This window comes from Haliotis cracherodii, unplaced genomic scaffold, assembly GCF_022045235.1.
Source record: "Haliotis cracherodii isolate W230 unplaced genomic scaffold, xgHalCrac1.p SCAF_16, whole genome shotgun sequence".
NCBI classification, from domain to species: domain Eukaryota; kingdom Metazoa; phylum Mollusca; class Gastropoda; order Lepetellida; family Haliotidae; genus Haliotis; species Haliotis cracherodii.
This window is the reverse complement of record NW_027266271.1, coordinates 6,514,318-6,534,525: the sequence shown is the minus strand read 5'-3', so window position 1 is coordinate 6,534,525 and position 20,208 is coordinate 6,514,318. Positions and strand designations below refer to the sequence as shown.

The following is a 20,208-nucleotide window of genomic DNA, read 5'->3' as shown; positions in this document are numbered from 1 at the left end:
AACAACCATTCATTCCATGTAATTTCAAAGTTCTATATAAAGAAGATATGAGATTTAAAGTATTCCAACTTATTTAAAGAATATGAATTAAAAGAAAACATATTTCAATTAAAATGGGAAAGAGATATTAACACATTAACACCGAGAGGCATTTGGAGGACTTTCAACTATTTACCATTTAGAGCAACAAACAACACAAAGCTAAGATGGTTCCAATACCGTATTATTCACAGAATGTTGACAACAAATAAACATTTGTACAAATATAAATTTATCACTTCATCAGTTTGTTCTTTTTGCACTACTGAAACTGAAAATATCCTCCATTTACAATTGGAAGGTACACATGTAAAAATGTTATGGCAGCACCTAGTGCAATGGATAGAGAATATAACTGGTACTATACTGAATATGGATAATAATCACATTATTTTTGGAATTAAAGAAAAACGTAATGACGTCTTGAATTTAATTTATATTGCAACAAAGCAACATATCTTCTCAAAACAATGTTCAAACTCTCCCTACTAATATTACCGAACTAAAAAAAAACATCTCTTAAACCTATATCATGCGCAAAAATATGTCTCGTACACGAAATGTGAATACGATAAAATTGTGACCTTCTCGTCGTCATGTCACAACCTCTTTGCATAACCCTACTGTATCGACAAATGTGCCTATCCAACATGTATTTGATATGTATCACAATAGATTAACTTCATATACTAATACTGACCAAAATAATGTAATATACTATTGAAATAACATGTCCTATCTGTATCCAAAAAACATAATGAATAAATAAAGTGATAACAAAAATATTTAAAGAATAAATGTCTGAAGACTCTGGGCCTATTGAAAGTTGTTTCATACTCAAAGTTGTGAAGAGAAAAGAAAAACCTCCTCTAACTATACAGAGCACTTTTCCACTCTAAACTTGATAATGGCTCCATCATCTATGGTGGGGCATGTTGAAGTAATTAAAAAATATCGGATGGTATTCATCATCAAGGCCTGAGGCTTGACTTTTGGATCTTCAGAACTTCTCCCATTAATAAACTGTATGTCGAAGCTGATGACCCATCCCTAATACAATGTGGCATACAGAAATTTACAACAAAAAAATCTGGGGCTATCGGGTAGCCTAGTGGTTAAAGCGTTCATTCGTCACGCCAAAGACCCGGGTTCGATTCCCGACAGAGGTACAATGTGTGGAGCCCATTTCTGGTGTCCCCCGCTGTGAAATTGCTGGAATATTGCTAGAAACCTCACTCACCCACTCAGTTTAAAACAAACCTAATCCTGCACATGACTGTATTTGAATCCTCCTTATGACCACGTGTACGATAAAAAAAACAACACCAAAGTCCTGTCTACCAAAAACAACTGGTGACAAAGAAAACTTCAAGAAGCCATTGACATCAGGAGACACCAGCCAGCCATGAATCGTGACCATAATCGTAAGAAGCGACCAAATGGATCAGTGATCAGACTCGATGATTTAGTTGATAGCGTGTCATCGTACCCCGACTGCATGGATCGTTGCCCACAATATCAATAAATGAATCACTAGATTCTATTATTTACACGCCGCCTTCATGTAGCTGGAATATTGCTTTTTTAGGCGTTAAACAACATCCAACCAAACAAAAACAAAATATTTATATATCCAGTTATTTTAATTCATGAGAACTATACTATAAATGTATGTATGTCATTAAAAGATGCAGTAACACAGTTAATGACATTCTCGATACAAAACAAGTAAGTTTAAACTGGACAACCGACTCGAGCAATATGTTTCATATATTGATTGTTAGGTAGAATGCACTGTTTGAAGAATTACACTGTATGGAAACATTGTCACTGTTGCTGTAGCAAACATCGAATTGCACTAAAGATAGAGGGGCTTCTCACCAGACTGTTCACACAATCTAAACCCAAATGCTACGTAGTTGTAAATAGGTCGTTCTGGAATGAGAGACATTGAGAGAATGTTGTATTTGTTTGTAAAAATATTGATAGAAACATCAATTGTGACGATTACCGCTAACGTTTACACATATCATGTAAACTGTGTCGATTATTCACATTTGCCAGTAGATGTATAAGTGTCTAATAAACGGATATATAATCACGGATATTGACGTTACTTGTCTTTTAATACAATTTCTTCATATGAGCTTTTACTTTTTCTCAGTAAGACCTCATCCCTGATATGAGGTTTTACTTTTTACGAGAAATACCGAGAATGAAGTTTTACTGATGAGGAAAGCAGATGAAGTTTGAACGTAGTGTTTCAAACGTCGAATGACAATGTATAAAAACTGGACACAAGAAATGCAACTTCTTCATTATGAAAGACAGGAATCGAAGCCACAACCTCCTGATCATTAGTCAGGCACTCTACCCATAAGTCACGTTTATACATAATATTAAACAAATATCAATAAATGTTGTTTCGACGTTTCATAAGTCAGGAGCAGTCACCTCGCTATCAAATCATCGGGCCTCAGTTTTACAAGCTGGATCACTGCTTCCTTTGGGATTTACTATGTCAACCAAAACCGGTCGGAGTGGTGTTTTATCCTTTACCACATAAACTGCCGGACAAAAGAAAGTATACAAATTTGATTGTATTGAAAATTGGATATGATGAAAATAACATCATCGTTATCAAAAAGTTACTAGGCTAAAAACAGTCGCTAAAACACTGCAACTTTGGGGTCCAAAACGCAACCGTTTGGCTAAGAAGATGCACGCACATCAGTGAAAAATCGCTGGACGTTCCCAAAGGAAAAACACAAAACATATGCCACTTTTAGTCTCACAACAGAGAGAGAGAGAGAGAGAGAGAGAGAGAGAGAGAGAGAGAGGGGGGGGGGGGGGGGGGGGGGGGGGCCGTAGGACTGCGGCAAATTGGGTGCCAACCACATCCACATTGCAATAAACTTCAACTGTACAGTGCAACCATCATCCAACTGTTTGAACATTACAGACTGACAGTACACAGGGCAGTTTAAGCTCAGGCAACCACGAGTGGCAGCGCCACAGGGTGACCGCTACTTGTACACTATGAATAATAAGTCCCTTCCATTTTAAGTTTCATTTTATCTGCATACAACAAATGATTCTTCAGATTAGAGCTTCATGTTATTCCGTTCAGTGTGCTAATACATCAGAGACACATACAGCCTTCACTTCAGTCTTTTCTCCTCGAATGTCATTGGGCAAATCATTTAAAACAATTCACAGGATGTCCATTGCACAACCTATTGCGCCACCGTCATTTGATCCGTCTTGTAAATACAGATTTGTAAGTATCATAAGTACTCCTTAATTCATTATAATCTTGCTGATAAATTAACTGATTTGTTTCCTATTTCTTCAGTTTGTTAAACGTCAGATCGACCTGTGGTTTAAATAAACTGTCATCGAGGAGCAGAGAAGTCTGAGTGGGAGATACGGTTGTTAGTTTAATTTTAACATCAGAAATTACAGCCTTTATTCTTATACCAAGTGGTGGAATAAGTGATGACTTTTATCGTACAGGTTCTCATAAGTAGGATATAAAATACAGTCATATGCAGGATCAGGTTTATTAAATAATTGTTGAATAAAGCAAGGTGAATTGTTTGCGACGTTGTTTTAGGAATGGCTCACCAGTCCCAACATACAGATTATTAATGGGAGAAGTTCTGAAGACTCCAAGGCCAAGCCTCAGACCTTGATTATGAATACCATCCAATATTTTTAAATTACATTAACAGGACCCACCATATAGCATGGAGTCATCAGTTTAGGGGGGGGGGGGGGGGGGGAAAGTGCTCAGTACAGTTAAAGGAGGTTTTTGAGATCCCCTCCTAACTTGAGTTTGAAACGACTTTCAATACGCCAAGAGCCTTCAGACATTTGTTCTTAAAATAGGTTTTGGAGACTAGTTCTTTATGATGGAATAAATAGTGCTCTTGTGTTTCTTTTGGTAAAGAAAGCAATCCTGTCATATTAATTAGCGAGAAAGAAAATCATAATCACGATTTCAATTGACACAACTTAGATAGCAGGTTTACATATATATATATTAATAATATTAATAATAACTGTCCAACACATTGCCAGTGGATGCCCTGCTTTGGCACAAACACAGTATCTTAATCGACATGATGGAATGGATCGATCCCTTTATTACTGTCTTCGCCATGCTAGTGGTTTGGACACAGAGGCCCATCCATGGTATGACCAGGAATATGAAGAGGGCGTTTTGGAAAATTATCATACAAAATTCCCTGGAATAGGCCCATTTACAGCCCTAGACGTATCCAGGCCAACAAACCTGATCTTGTCCTTTTTGATAAATCAAATGAAATCATTTATATCATTGAATTGTCTGTCCCTTTTGACTAATGTGATCGACAAGATTCGGGAAAAACCTTGGCAAATATGCGGACATCGCTTTCGAAATGTCACGCTTGAATCCAAAGTACCGGTGTTGTCCGACTCCCCATTGTTCTGCGTGCTTTAGGTTTGGTACCTCCCAATTGAAAGAGTACCCGGGTTTGCTACTGGGTCAGGAATGCAACCCTTCTGACGATCTTAGTAATGCAGAAGGCTTGCAGTGTTGGGGAGTCTTCACATTCTCCGAAAAGTACTGGGTTTCATTGAAGATATAAAGTTTTAGTAATGTAATGTATATATGTAATGTATATTTATATGTGATGTTTATTGATATGTAATGCATATTTCAGGCCAAATGGACCCTTCACTGACTGAAGTTGAAGCCACCACTTTCTTACAGCCCATGCCATCTCTCTTCAATGAAGAAGTTCACACCCTCAGAGATGGAGAGCCATGAGAACTGTTCCTTGGTGGAGTCTGCCAACCTTCCACTATGTGAAGAACCAACTATACCGAGCCAGACATACCACCTTCCTGTTCTGCCGACAAGTAGACTCGACGTAGTCCTTCCAGATGCCTACAAGAAGACCAATTCTGGGAATCAGTTTATGATTATCAACGATACTTGGTTTTACCACCAGAACAAGTTTGGAGCACCTCTGTGCGGCTGAAGTCATATATGGAGATTGTACTTTCTTTGTGTCACCGAAACCTTTTTTACAGCTGTATGCCATCCACGCCAAGATTGACGGTCAGATTTTCCTCTTTCCCTAAGTGTTTCTTTTGCTACCCAAATAAGACAAGAGAGACGTATGCAAGAAGCTTTTGTCTGGTCAAGGAAGCTGCAGGAAACAGTGGATTCCTACCGATGCCAGACAAAAAACAAGTAAGTACAACGCAGCTCTTATTCGCCAGATATTTAGGATAAATATCAAAATAATGGGTCAATTATAAATTGTAATGTGTTAGCAAAACGTAATTTTTACAAAATATGTTCTTGTATTTCAGATGGACATTGAGACAGCATCAGAGAACGAAGCCCTTTCCGACTGTGACATGGAAGGGACGTTTCTTCCATTTTACACAGTGTGTGGTGAGAAAGGACCAGAAAGAGCTCTCTGTCTCAAGAGGCAGTTCGACCATGACACCACAAAATGTGTCTGTCGCTGTGCTGGTTTGCCTTTGGTGCCCGTTAGAAACGTTAGTTACTTCATATGCCAGTATATTTATTTGTTAATATTTATATCTATTCTAGACATCATATCAGTGTGCATGTAATGATATATTGATAAATAGCATGGAAAATGGTACCATTGTATGCATTGTTTCTGAGGTTGTCTTTTTGCTATACAGTTTAGGTTGAAGATATTTAGCATAAAACTCTTGCTGACATGCCCCAAGTGTTCTGCAGATTGCTGACTACATCAGCAGCTACTGGGTTGAAGGTGACTGTCGGCTTGGAACCAATGGACCCTGCACAAACAAAAACCTGGAAGGACAGCGCGGGAGATGGAAGAGGGCGATTGGCAAGCAACATCTTCGAGATGAACACATTCTTGGCTGCTGAGCTCACAATGATGGTTCAGTACAGCGATGGTCAGCGGCTCCCCCCCCCCCCCCCCAAGAAGAACAAATGCCAGTACTTTCAGACAGAAGTTTCTGTTAGGGAGATAACTAAGTTGCAGTACTTAGATATGGCATATTCCTCTGTTAAATTGGCCTGAAATTACTCCTGTAAAATATAGTCAAATAAAATAAAGTAAATAATATGCGTACACTAAGAGTTTATGTATAGTATGTTATATACAGCGCCATTTATTGTTATTTAGTTATCTACTATATGTTTAGTGCGAGCATGCCCTTCCTATTTCTATTGCAAATCCTACAAGACATGAAGTTATGAAAAAATCCTCCTGACTCCAATGTATTTACCGATTAGCTTTTGAGCATCACCCAGGCGCTGTGAACACACTAACTGTCCATTGTCTGAAACTAGTAGGCCTTGAACACATCCACCTGCAGTCCAGCCCATCAGGTCAAGTTCATGGGAACTAACCATTTTAGGGATAGGTCCTCTGTGTTTATTTCCCGCTACTTAACCTAGCCGAGGTTATTCGCGCATTAGAGTGTCGGATTTTAATTGGTCGCAGCCGACTAAATTAGCTGTATATGCATCTTGTCAATATCTTGTCAAAGTGATGTTTCCTTTTCTCATTTTATTACTGTAATACAGTTGCTTGGCTAATCTGCTTGTGTAGTTCTTCTGATTCTGTTAATCGTTGTCAATGTAAATTGGGTTTTTGATCCCTTATAATGTCGCCTTTTGATATAATTAGCAGATGGTAATAAACTTGTGAACCTATTACCACGTTTTCATTATTACTTTACTCTTGTTTAATGTCCTGGTGTCCCCCGCCGTGATATTGCTGGAATATTGCTAAAAGCGGCGTAAAACCATACTCAGTCAGTCAGTCAGTCTTGTTCTATGACACCCTGGGCTCTGCAGTACAGCTCAACGACAGCTATATATGCATCTGGCCAAATCACACGGCTTTTGAACATGAGACATCAGTCCATGTCGATAACAGTTAAATTTGCCCAGATATGGCTGTGCTGTTGTGTCCTAATTGTATCTGTTCTTTGCAGAAGACTTTTGAATATGTGGGGTCACCTTAAAGATTAGACACGTCTTTATGTGGCGACAGTTGTTACATGGGATATTCTCCGAGGACATTTGGAAGACGTTTTATATTCCAATATAATAGCTAATCGTTTCTGATGTAACAATAATCGTTGCTACATTTTAAAGGAGTGCGAATCGAAAATGGCGTTTTATCTGTGAAGTACAAGACTTGTGTCGCCACATTGGACATATTACGAGCACTATTTCAGCACCTACTGAATATAGAGGAAGACGAATCCGGGATTGAGAGTGATCTCCCGGTTTTTGGATTCAGCTCGTCTCAACTTTATGAACAGATGTGGAAGCTACTTCCAGGAGTCGACTTCACTGTTGGTCCTTTAACCCGTGATCTGCTGAAATCGCCTCGGAAATGCTTTTACATCGTGGGCTGGTGCCAGTAGAAAGCCAATATTCACACCTACTTGTATCGTCCAGTCACACAAGTTCTATCGACATGTAACTTCGATTTTGAATGATAATTCTCGCGATATGTAACAAGAAATGACGGTACCTGCAGCTTTGACAGTCTGGAAACACCGCTTTTTTTCGCATGGACCGGAAAACGCTTCGTGTTAAGTTACCAAATGTAAGTTATAGCTTATATTCAGCAAACAACTACTTTTTAACCCTAGATCACTAATGTAACTTTTTCAGCTTAAATAAAACGTCAATTGTAATAAATTAACACGTTGTAAATAGACGGCACACCTATCGTCTGCTTGTTTACTTTCATAGTGTAAATGCCAAGTGATGTGCTCGCCAAAATTTAAAACTATGGAAACAAGTATGGGTCATTTCTTATTGAAAACCTAATGCTTTTTGAGAACTTCTGCCTTTGTAGTTTTGATGATATATAACATTATGCTTTATTTTTCCAGGTTTTGACCAATGGTGAACCAATCAGAAGAGGCCAATATAGGCAATAATTGTCTGCAGCCCTAGACAAGGCATATTTGGATGTTTTGGATGGAATGGCAATTAGGAAAGCTGCCACTACCTTTGCTGTTCCATTTGCTACACTTAATGACAGGATTAGTGGGAAAATTTCTATTGAATGTAGTACCACTAGTAGAGAACCACTATTGTCCATAGAAGAAGAACGGGGACTTGTTTCACATATCGACAGCATGGCAAATTTTGGGTATGGCTATACTCGAGCTGAGGTTACTACTATTGCCACAGACCTAGCAATATATGTTCACTTTTATCACTTCATTGGTTCTATGGATTTATGACGCGGTGGCCTGATCTATCAGAGAAGACGCCACATCCCTTGAGATACAGAGAGCGAAAGCTACCTCAGAGGAGCCGGTCATTCATTATTTTAATGGGCTTGGGCACATCATATGGATAAGTACAACCTGAAGCCCTCATCGCATTTATAACGTTGATGAAAAAGGACTTGTGGAGAATCATACCCCACCATCAGTTGTTACATCGAGTCAGAGTACTCCAGCTTCAGTGAAAACATACAGATCAAGCACTACAACTGCGTCTGGTAGTTCTATACCACCATATTTTGTATTCAAGGGCAAGAGGGTGCGGGGAAAACGCCTTTCAGGAAGTACCCCTGGAGAAGCAGGCACTGTAAGCGACTCTGGATGGTCAAACACGGAGATTTTTCAACACTATCTGACAAAGCATTTCCTGAAGCATGCTGTCGCCGCGTCTGCAGATAGTCCACTTCTTATTGTGTATTGTCATAAATCCCACGTATCTATTCCACTGATCGAATGGGCACGTCGGCATCACATTATTTTGTTTGTACTACCAGCACACACGTCCCATGTTTTACAGCCAATGAATGTTGGTTGCTTTGGACCTTTTGCTACAATTTACACGCATCAGGACGATAGTTTTGATTCGTACGATAGTGATGTGACATGTGATGACGAACTCTGCTGCAAATGTAACCAATTTGTACCTGATGAGGTTCGAGCTAGTGTCTCATTGATAATTACAACCTTGGCACAGTGTACCCAGCCAACATGTCGGCACTTGACACATTTACGTTTCTGCATGGCAGTTCTTGTTGTGCGTCGACATTCTGAGTTTTGGTGCCCCTGTCACGATGAGCCTGGAGAATAACTCCCTGCATCAACCTTGTCAAATAAGCTGGATATTTGTGACTTTTCATCGGGTTTTTTTCAATATTAAAACATAAAATGAACATTTGATGGACAAAGATATAAAACAAATGTGGACTGTTCTAATTCGGATTTTGACACAAGAGATCGTCCATACATGTCATCCCGGTTATGCAACAAGCCAGCCAATCAATGATCGAACTTGTGTGACGTAGCTTTCTGGGTCACTTGATAGTGAGAGGGCGGCTATGCCGCGAGTGTCAATTTCAGTGGAAATAACTGGGTTTCGGAAATGTTTGTCATAAATTTACAAGTTTAGAGGTAAGATATTTGAAGAAAAGAATATATGAACATTCAACGACTTTTCGTAAGTGATCGAACTTCCATGACACGAGGATAGTTAATGGATATGAATATTCGTACATGGCATTCCCCCAAAATCGTTTATAGTCAATGTCTCTACTCTTGTTTCCAAAACTTTGCACGTGCATTGTGTTGAAAACTTTCTGGAAGCAATTTTGGTGCATCCTTTGCATTTTTGCTGATAAACGTTTACAAAAAACATTTTGAGATGTTTTTGCGCGCAATGCACAACAAACATGACATGATTAACGGGAATCAAACATAAGAATTGTCTTTATAACGATTGCTGGGAAAAACAATCTAATTGGAATTCTCAAAACACCTATGCGTTTCTTTTTTTGAAGAGTGTATTCATTATTTCAACACTTTTATTATTTCATCACAAGTCTGATGGGTTTACACATTTATTATTTCATCCAACAGTGTGACAGGTTCACATATTTATTATTTCATCCCCAGAGTGACAGGTTCACACTTTTATTATTTCATCACAAGTATGACAGGTTCACACATTTATTATTTCATCCACCAGTGTGACAGGTTCACACATTTATTATTTCATCCCCAGAGTGACAGGTTCACACTTTTATCATTTCATCACAAGTTTGACAGGTTCACACATTTATTATTTCATCCACCAGTGTGACAGGTTCATACATTTAATATTTCATCCACCAGTGTGACAGGTTCACACATTTATTATTTCATCCACCAGTGTGACCGGTTCACACTTTTATTATTTCATCACAAGTTTGACCGGTTCACACATTTATTATTTCATCCCCAGAGTGACCGGTTCACACTTTTATTATTTCATCCCCAGAGTGACAGGTTCACACTTTTATTATTTCATCACAAGTTTGACAGGTTCACACTTATATTATTTCATCCCTAGTGTGACGGGTTCACATATTTATTACTTCAACAGTGTGGCAGGTTCACACATTTATTATTTCATCCACCAGTGTGACAGGTTCACACATTTATTATTTCATCCACCAGTGTGACAGGTTCACACATTTATTATTTCATCCACCAGTGTGACCGGTTCACACTTTTATTATTTCATCACAAGTTTGACCGGTTCACACATTTATTATTTCATCCCCAGAGTGACCGGTTCACACTTTTATTATTTCATCCCCAGAGTGACCGGTTCACACTTTTATTATTTCATCACAAGTTTGACAGGTTCACACTTATATTATTTCATCCCCAGAGTGACCGGTTCACACTTTTATTATTTCATCCCCAGAGTGACAGGTTCACACTTTTATTATTTCATCACAAGTTTGACAGGTTCACACTTATATTATTTCATCCCCAGAGTGACCGGTTCACACTTTTATTATTTCATCCCCAGAGTGACAGGTTCACACTTTTATTATTTCATCACAAGTTTGACAGGTTCACACTTATATTATTTCATCCCTAGTGTGACGGGTTCACATATTTATTATTTCAACAGTGTGGCAGGTTCACACATTTATTATTTCATCACAAGTGTGATGGGTTCATACTTTGGTGTGCATAATAACAAAGTGTATATTTTTAACATTGGAATGAGATGTAATGAAGCTTTTGAATGGTAGTCTAAAAAGAATAATTTTTAGACATCGGTTCGATTCTGGTCAAAGGCAAACACATCAAGAATCCTTTTTCACTGCATGGATTTTTATTTTGTGATGCAATGTCCAAAACTTGTGTTAATATCCTTATTATAAATGTTGTGTGTTTTCTAACAACAAATTAGTGCAAATAACAATTTTATTTTTGTCATTTGAATTTGTATATTATTCAGGCACCTTTAGTAAATGAAAAATAATGATGGGAATATTAACAAACTAATGAAATATATGTCAGCTCTTCCAGATGTATGTATCATGAAGAAAGATAGGTACATGGATGCATGGATTTCAGTCATACCATGCATATTGGTACCGTGTAAAGTAGGCGACTATGCTTGTCTTAAGAAGCAACTAATGGGATCAGGTGGTCAGGCTCGCTCACTTGGTTGATGAATGTCGTATGCCATTTTTGTGGATTGATGCCCATGATGTCAGTCACTGGATTGTCTGATCCAGACTCAATTATTTTCTCATCATATAGCTGGAACAAACGAAACCATGTAATATGATTACAAGTTATGTAACATTGACACTGAGTGCAGCGTTTAAAAACAAACAAACGAAACCATGTAATATGATTACAAGTTGTGTAACATTGACACTATTAAGGTTCCATTGTTAAGGCCGGGACTAACATTAAGTTCGTTATATCGGTCAGTTCGTAATAAGCATGTTCGTTATAAATGTAGTATACTGTAGGGGCGACAATTATATGGATGAATCACTGAAAATCAGTGATGACACCAGGTGTTAGCAAAAAGGCTAAGCATGTCCTGCCCTACAAGAATTCACTTGCCAAAGGAACTTACATACCAGATAGGTGTATTGTACCCTATTGTAATTATATGTAATTGAGGAACGGCTTCTCAAGCAGGAATATCTGCAAAAGCCATCAAGATTATGACTGAGCTGAAGAGTTGATCTAAGTATGTCCACAGTTTCATTGTAGGATGTGTTCTCCGTTCTACATGTATGATGTGGCATACTCTTCCAGCTGTACGATACTTAACGTAACAGCTTGTGATTTTACAGACGGATCGGTCGCTATTCGTGTGCAGTTCAGACATACGAGTACAAGCTTATCGGGTATGAAGTAAACATGGTTTTATCAATAATCAAGGATAGTTGAATAGGATTGACATTGTCTTGGTTGTTCTGCTGCAATCTACCTTCGGGAGGTGATCACCTTTCCTGACTGCAAGGTATGCAGAAGCACGTGTAGTTAAATGTGTTATAATGCTGAAGATGACAACCTGAAGACTACACTTTATACTACATGGGGTCATGGCCAGTCACCATATGTGAACATAAACATAAACATAAACATAAAAAACCCCATAAAATCCAAAAGAAAACTGGAACAAAATCAACATAAGATGTGGACAAATAAACATGTTTACTCAGTATTCATATCACAACCTATTGTCAATCAAAATCCCAAACAATACTTTAACTAGTAGTAAATACAGAAATATGTTGTTTGTGCAGCTAAAGAGTGAATCTCATCACCACAAGCAGCTGAAGTCAAAAGGGCTCGATGTTAGAATCACCTGTATATGATGCTGTCAGGACAGAGATGATTTATGTTGACCTACCTTCTGAAGACCTTCATTCAAACCACATCATGGGATAGGTAATAAATATAAGTGATGTATCATACCTCAGCTGTTGTTATCCCCCGTATGACAACACATGGGGTATGAATACACACCAGTACTACATATAAGTGATGTATCATACCTCAGCTGTTATTATCCCCTGTATGACACACATGGGATATGAATACTACATATAAGTGATGTATCATACCTCAGCTGTTGTTATCCCCGTATGACAACACATGGGGTATGAATACACACCTGTACTACATATAAGTGATGTATCATACCTCACCTGTTGTTATCCCCTGTGTGACAGCATGGGGTATGAATACAAACCAATACTACATATAAGTGATGTATCATACCTCAGCTGTTGTTATCCCCTGTATGACACACATGGGATATGAATACACACCAGTACTCTACATATTAGTGATGTATCACACCTCACCCGTTTTTATCCAACACATTGGGTAAGGAATACACACCAGTACTCTACATATAAGTGATGTATCATACCTCAGCCGTTGTTATCCCCTTTTTTTTTTCCTCCACACACAAAAGCAGCTGAAGACATTTCCCCATCCCAATCTGCCACAAACAATCATGATTGCCTTGATCAGGCTACCATGATAATTTCAGTGGAAGACTCATCACTGCAACTGTCAAGCAATGCCAAGTCTGTGAGGGAGGTAATTGCTGCTACGCAAAGCCTTACAAACCTTGTACATTCTGCAAAGGTTTTGCAGAAAGCCAAATCAGATTTGCAGATGGTTGCAAATGAACTCATGGTTCATGCTCTTAAAACGGATGGTCTATTGTTGGGTGATCCTCCACAAAAGTGTACTAAGAGGTTCAGAGAATTACCAGCCAGAAAAAGGAGGAAGAAGTCCAGTTCAGGATGACCGAATGCCTAGAAGTGTTTCTGTTATCATTAAACTATTAAGTACTAATCTAAAGCAATTGAAAATGTGAAATCAATGTTTGTAATCATGTTTAAGGATAAAGATGCTGACTTAATTGATTTGATAATATTTGAACCTGAACCTTTTCTTTTACATGGTTAAGGGGCAGCAGAGTTCTTAGACATCACACAAGTGGGGACACCTGCTCAGGCCATAACATCGCCCCAGAAAGGCCTGCGCTACTACTATGTGTATTTGGATGTGTTGGAACACTGCAAAACAACTGGCTCAATGACAAGGTAGTGTACACGTCTTGGTTTATGACATCACTTCCTGTATTGGCAAATACCGGTACACATACAATGCAGTTTAACAGGAGAGAATAATGTGGGTAATACCGTTGATGAGCAAGATGAGTGGACTACATTCATAAACAATATTATCCCATGTAATTTGGATATATCCATATATTTTTAAGCATTGGAGTTATGAGAATAGTTTACATTTTACAAGCATGGGTTGCTTAAGATCTATTCTACCCCGGATCTTCACGGGTTTTTAGCATGTAGGCATATTCACACACCAGTAATTATCTCTACTGTTTTTCTTTGCTCTTGATAATGCTTAGTCTAAAACGTCAAATGGCATCTGGAACTTCTGTCAATCTGTATCATGTGTATGTCCTGCCATCTGTTAACCCGATCTCTAGCTTGTATTTTCCCCTATTTTGCTGAAATGAGAAAGAAGTTTGGGTGTTACTAATGGTACCACCTTCATATTTTAGCAGGTGAAACTCCCCGTACAAGTGGATTTTTATGCCTGTGAACATCAACCGCAACAACTGGGTCGTGCTTGATGCAGATGTTCACCAGAGGACAGTCTCGATACTGGATTCATTACCAACACCAGGAAGCAGTACACGCATAGAGAAGTGGAAGTTAGTATAAGAATAAAAGTCAAAAGTCTAAATCAAAGTTATTGCCATGGACGGACACACACGCATGATAATACCCCCTGAACACTGCTGAAAACGTGTTGGGGGTGATTGACTTGTTTCCAGTTTCCATCTTTAATCCTTCATAAAATGACATGGTAATCAGTGGCATTCATTTCTTCCCCAGAATGTCCTTGCCATAGTGAACAACATCCCAACACAACAGTTCTGTCAGATATGGCAATATCCATGAGGCAGTATGTCTCATCTTCATTGCTGCAAGCAGCCGAAGAGCTTCCATCCCAACGATCATCATGTGACTTGTCAGGATGTTGCAGGCCCAAAGTGGGAAAATGCTGGATTTGCTGCGATGTCTGCAAGAGATGGATGCACTTTTCACGCATCAATATAAATCAAAGCCCAAAGGGGGATTATGTATGTCCCATATGAATTGCACAATACGAGAGACTGATACTTGCAGAAAATAGCAAGTGAGTGAGTGAGTTGGGTTTAACGCCGCTTTTAACAGTATTCCAGTTATATCGCGGCGTGCCAGCTTAATGTAGGAAGAAAGCCCAAAGTGATGCAGGTCTCAGACGTTTACTTCAGTGAAACCCACAAGCACAGGTATGGTGCTGACAAACCTAGAAACATAATCGGGGCGAAACCGGGATTCGAACCCACAATCATAGGTTTCTGGTGTGCCCAAGGCACGCAACTCTGCTAAGCGAGTCGCGGCTCCTTAGACGACTGGGCCACCCGTGCCCCCAGAAAAGAGCAAGAATATTGTTAGAATTCGATACTGATAAGATTCCTCACTGTGCTGATCTCACGGGCTGCTGGACTGAAAAGGCTGAAACTTTAAATGAAATTCTTTACTTGAGGATATATAATTGTAATACACAAGATAATACACTTAGCCCTTAATGACAGAGCAATCATCAAAGACAAGTAAATAATGCATTTCATTTCAACAGCTGCATCTAAACAGAGAGACAACTACTTTAATGTGTCTAGGGAACAGTAATACCTTGCAATATTTAATCAAATGTTTGAACGTTCTTATTACAGTAACAATTTGTGTGATTAATGCGAAGGTATAATAATTGCTGATGTTGCAAGGAACTTGACAATCTTAGTTCAAACAAACAAATAAAAATATTTATACAGCCACCATCTTGAACACACATGCACATTTTTCACTTTCATAGCCCAATAAAATAAAAATGTTTTAGCATTGTGTAACTTTTGTGTGGTAATCTGTTATTTGTGTTTGATGAGTAACTACACCAGAATCCAGTGACCTGTGTCATGTTAATATTGTTATTGATAGATTTAGACCTCCAGATCAGAAAGAGGTTGGTTTATGGAGTAAGACTCTCCTGTTGTTTTATACAAAAATGTTCTTGGTTTATACCTCGACTATCAATGCATAATGATGTTCCAAAGTGGTCTCTCCACTGCCGACTTGAAATGTTGTTTCAGATGCCAGAATATAATCTATATTCCTCAACATATCTCCAGATTAATTTGGGCTCATATCTTGCAGCTACAAATCTTAATGTGTCATGTTGATGCAGTTCATTGTTTGCTAACATGTGTGCTTTAAAGGTTTTTAAACTGTCTTAATACTGTATTATCTGTATTACTCTCGATATGCAGTGTATTTGGTATGTTCCTGATACTACCGGGGTTGTTGACTATTTAGTCTTGGAGTACAAATGCCACTGTACAAAATCTTTGTGTGTTCAGCTGAGTCCTAATGTATGGTGATCAGGTGTGATAATGCAGTGTCATTGTAACCATAGGTCAAATTGTATATATGTTTAAGTGCATGAGTGTACATATTTTTTAGAGAAAGCGTTGTTCCATCTGGAGAAACGCCTGGTAATGGCAGTACAGCAATTTTATGCAGTCTTTAACAGTCTTATCACATATATGTAGTACTGGTGTGTATTCAAACTTGTCAACTGAATTTGTTACCAATGAAATTGTCTTTCTTGTACATATTATTAAGAATGGTAATTGATTACTTGTAAATAAAATTTGTGTTAGAATGGTAATTGATTTCTTGTAAATAAAATTTGTGTAAGAATGGTATTTGATTTCTTGTAAATAAAATTTGTGTAAGCATGGTAATTGATTTCTTGTAAATAAAATTTGTGTAAGAATGGTAATTGATTTCTACAGTAAATGGAAAACATTCACTGCAGCTTTTGTGTTGGAAAGATTAGGATCAAATAGCTGTAAGAATAACTACTTCGAGTGAAGCTTGACACTTCGTGTCCTGAAAACCAAGTTGTTCCAACTTCAAACACACAACTTTTGAGTAAGAGCGATTTGAAACTTGTAATGCTTGTATTTTTAGTAGATGTTAGTCAATCTTCACTGTATTTGGTACGAACATGTACACCTGTACTCTCAAGTTACACGTACATGCTTACGTTTCGAAAAGTTCATACATATTCAACAAAATAGATTTTTCTGTTTGGAGATTATCTAAACTATTTACAGAGATCTTGAGTTTCGGGTTGGCTCAAACACCATTTCCAATTTCGAACTCATTATCATAGCACCATTACAGTAAATAGTATCAACTGAATGTCATTATCTTAGCACCATTCCGGTAAACAGTATCAACTGAATGTCATTATCTTAGCACCATTCCGGGAAAAAAATATCAACTGAATGTCATTATCATAGCATCATTCCGGTAAACAGTATCAACTGAATGTCATTATCATAGCACCATTCCAGTAAACAGTATCAACTGAATGTCATTATCATAGCATCATTCCGGTAAACATTATCAACTGAATGTCATTATCTTAGCACCATTCCGGTAAACAGTATCAACTGAATGTCATTATCATAGCACCATTATCCGGACCGACTATAGCTAAATGTCAATATCTGAGCTCCATTTCTGGGACCGACCCTAGCTAAATATCTTTAGCATAGCACCAATACAGCAACCAGTTGCAACTAAATGTCATTATCTTAGCTCCATTCCAGGAACCATTTACAACTAAATGTCTTCATCTTAGCACCATTCCAGCAACCAGTTACAACTAAATGTCATTATCTTAGCACCATTACAGCAACCAGTTACAACTAAATGTCATTATCTTAGCACCATTACAGCAACCAGTTGCAACTAAATGTCATTATCTTAGCACCATTCCAGCAACCAGTTACAACTAAATGTCATTATCTTAGCACCATTACAGCAACCAGTTACAACTAAATGTCAATATCAACTGATGACACATAATGAAACAAGTATGGCAAACTGATGGAGTGAGATATTAGCACCAGGTATTCTGCTGTAAGTAGGCCTATATGAAACATATAAGATATATAATTAATTGACGACGCGCATAGGGGGCCGGGAACCAGCTTAATTTGACGTGTTGTCGTTTTCCCAGTCCAGATTAATTAAAATTAATTAAAATGATGTAGGCACGACGACTGAAAGGTGTATTGTTAGCTGGGCCCCGTCCTTCGTATCGCAAGGTTGGAACGCGCATAGGGAGCCGGGAACCAGCTAAGACCAAGAGTGGCGAAGACTAGACTGGTGCCCGGATCCTCCGCTTGGTGTCGCTGCTCTTGCTCTTCTATCCCGGAACGAACGGTTAGACTGGTTTGCCAGCACTAGAGCGCTCATCGCCTCACATTTCGTGCAGCCGACAGGATACCAGTCCCAGTGTGCAATGCGGAAGTGCGCGGTGATTTTGAAAGGAGCGTTTGGTCAACACGTCCAGATGGTTATCGAAAACATGTTCATCAGTTATGAGCCACGTTCTGTCTTCCTCACTGAGACTGGTTTTGAGAGTAAGGTCGTGGAGACCAGTTGACAAAATAAATAAAAAATTGTCGTTCCTTGTCAAATAGCATGTTTATCTCAGCTTGTGAACCGGCGAACAGTGCGGTGCTTTTCATGACATTTGATTTCGGGTTTATGATGCATGGGGCGTTTGCAAACATTGTTTCACTGCAGCATTTTCCCACAGTTCTCGAGTTATAAGCATTTATGCCAGAACCTTTTCAATGCTGTAAAAGCAAAAATATCAAGTGAGGTAGACGCAAAACGTGTGTTCCATCTTGAGCTAAAACAAAATTATATACCAGTAATGGCAGATGACTGTCGCTTTTAAAATGGGGGCACGGGTGGCCCAGTCGTATAAGGCGCCGCGATTCGCTGTGCAGAGTTGCGTCCCTTGGGCACGCCAGAAACCTATGATTGTGGGTTCGAATCCCGGTTCGCCCAGATTATGTTTCTAGGTTTGTAAGCACCATACCCGTGCTTGTGGGTTTCACCGAAGTGGTAAACGTCTGAGACCTGCATCACTTCGGGCTTTCCTCCCACATTAAGCTGACACGCCGCGATATAACTGGAATACTGTTAAAAGCGGCGTTAAACCCAACTCACTCACTCACTCGCTTTTAAAATGTCAGCGGATTAAATATTCCTTGAGAATAGTTACCTACTGAGCAGTGGGCCGGCTGCGTTTTGAGGCGAGCCGAGTTAAACCTAAATAAAACTGAACAGGTATTGGTAATAATGGTAGTCAGCTACACGAACGTATATATATAAATAGAGCAGCCAAATAAAATCTATTAATTTCTAAAAAATGAAATCATATAAATACTAAATTAGAAATAATATCCATACAAAAACAGAAATTTTATCAATACGAAAACTCATATACATGTTTTCCCAGCGAAGGACAGGTCAGCCGAATCTGCTAAGGCAGAAGGCGGCCTCTTAAACACTTAAACAGGCAATGGTTTGTTTTTGTTTTTTACGCCGCACATTCCGGCGGTCTATAAATAACCGAGTCTGGACTTGACAATCCAGTGATTGATATCATGAGCATTGATCCACGCAGTTGGGATCGATGACATGTTTCAACCAAGTCAGCAAGTCTGACCACCCGATCCGCAGCGGTGGTATGAAGTCCAGTTAAGTAGGAGATATGCAAAGACAGATATTGTAAGACTGATATATGTAATATATCGTACTTTATTATAATTATTATATATATATATATATATATTCGAACGAATATCGTAAAAACAACCATGCACATTAACGGCACTTTATTATGATTATTATAATTAATACAAGAAGTCAATTATAAAGAAGAACTGTATTACTTAGTATCATACTCCCGGACGCTGCCTGACGCTGGCCGCGGACGTTTCCGGACGCTCCCGGGACGTTATTTAGTAGGACAGTTTTTTGGTGTGTGTTAGAAGTCCAGCTAATATGTTTCATCTCTGTGTCCTTAGGACCCGTCATTTATTGTAAGGGTGGGTCGTCGGAGGGAATGAGGCAGGGTCACAAAAATATGACAGTCTCTACGGGAAGGTCATAAATAATAACACATCTTTGGGGACGGTCATGAATAAGGACATTTTATAATAAAACAAGAAGTTTTTGTCTTTTCAGGGAGGGTCAAGAATATGGGGATGTCATCCAATAATATGAGAAACATAAGGGGAGGGTAATTATTTTGAGTTCAATACTGCATCAAAAACCTCTGAATAGGTAGAATCGTCAATTACATATCTTAAATGCTCACATACTAACAATCTCTCTTTAT

At 38.6% G+C, this 20,208-nt stretch overlaps 1 pseudogene; it reads left to right on the top strand.

Annotated features, from left to right (window-relative positions):
* Nucleotides 1–8,052: 8,052 nt before the first annotated feature.
* The window catches only part of LOC139463766 (uncharacterized), a 272,927-nt pseudogene continuing 260,771 nt past the window's right edge, over nucleotides 8,053–20,208 (top strand).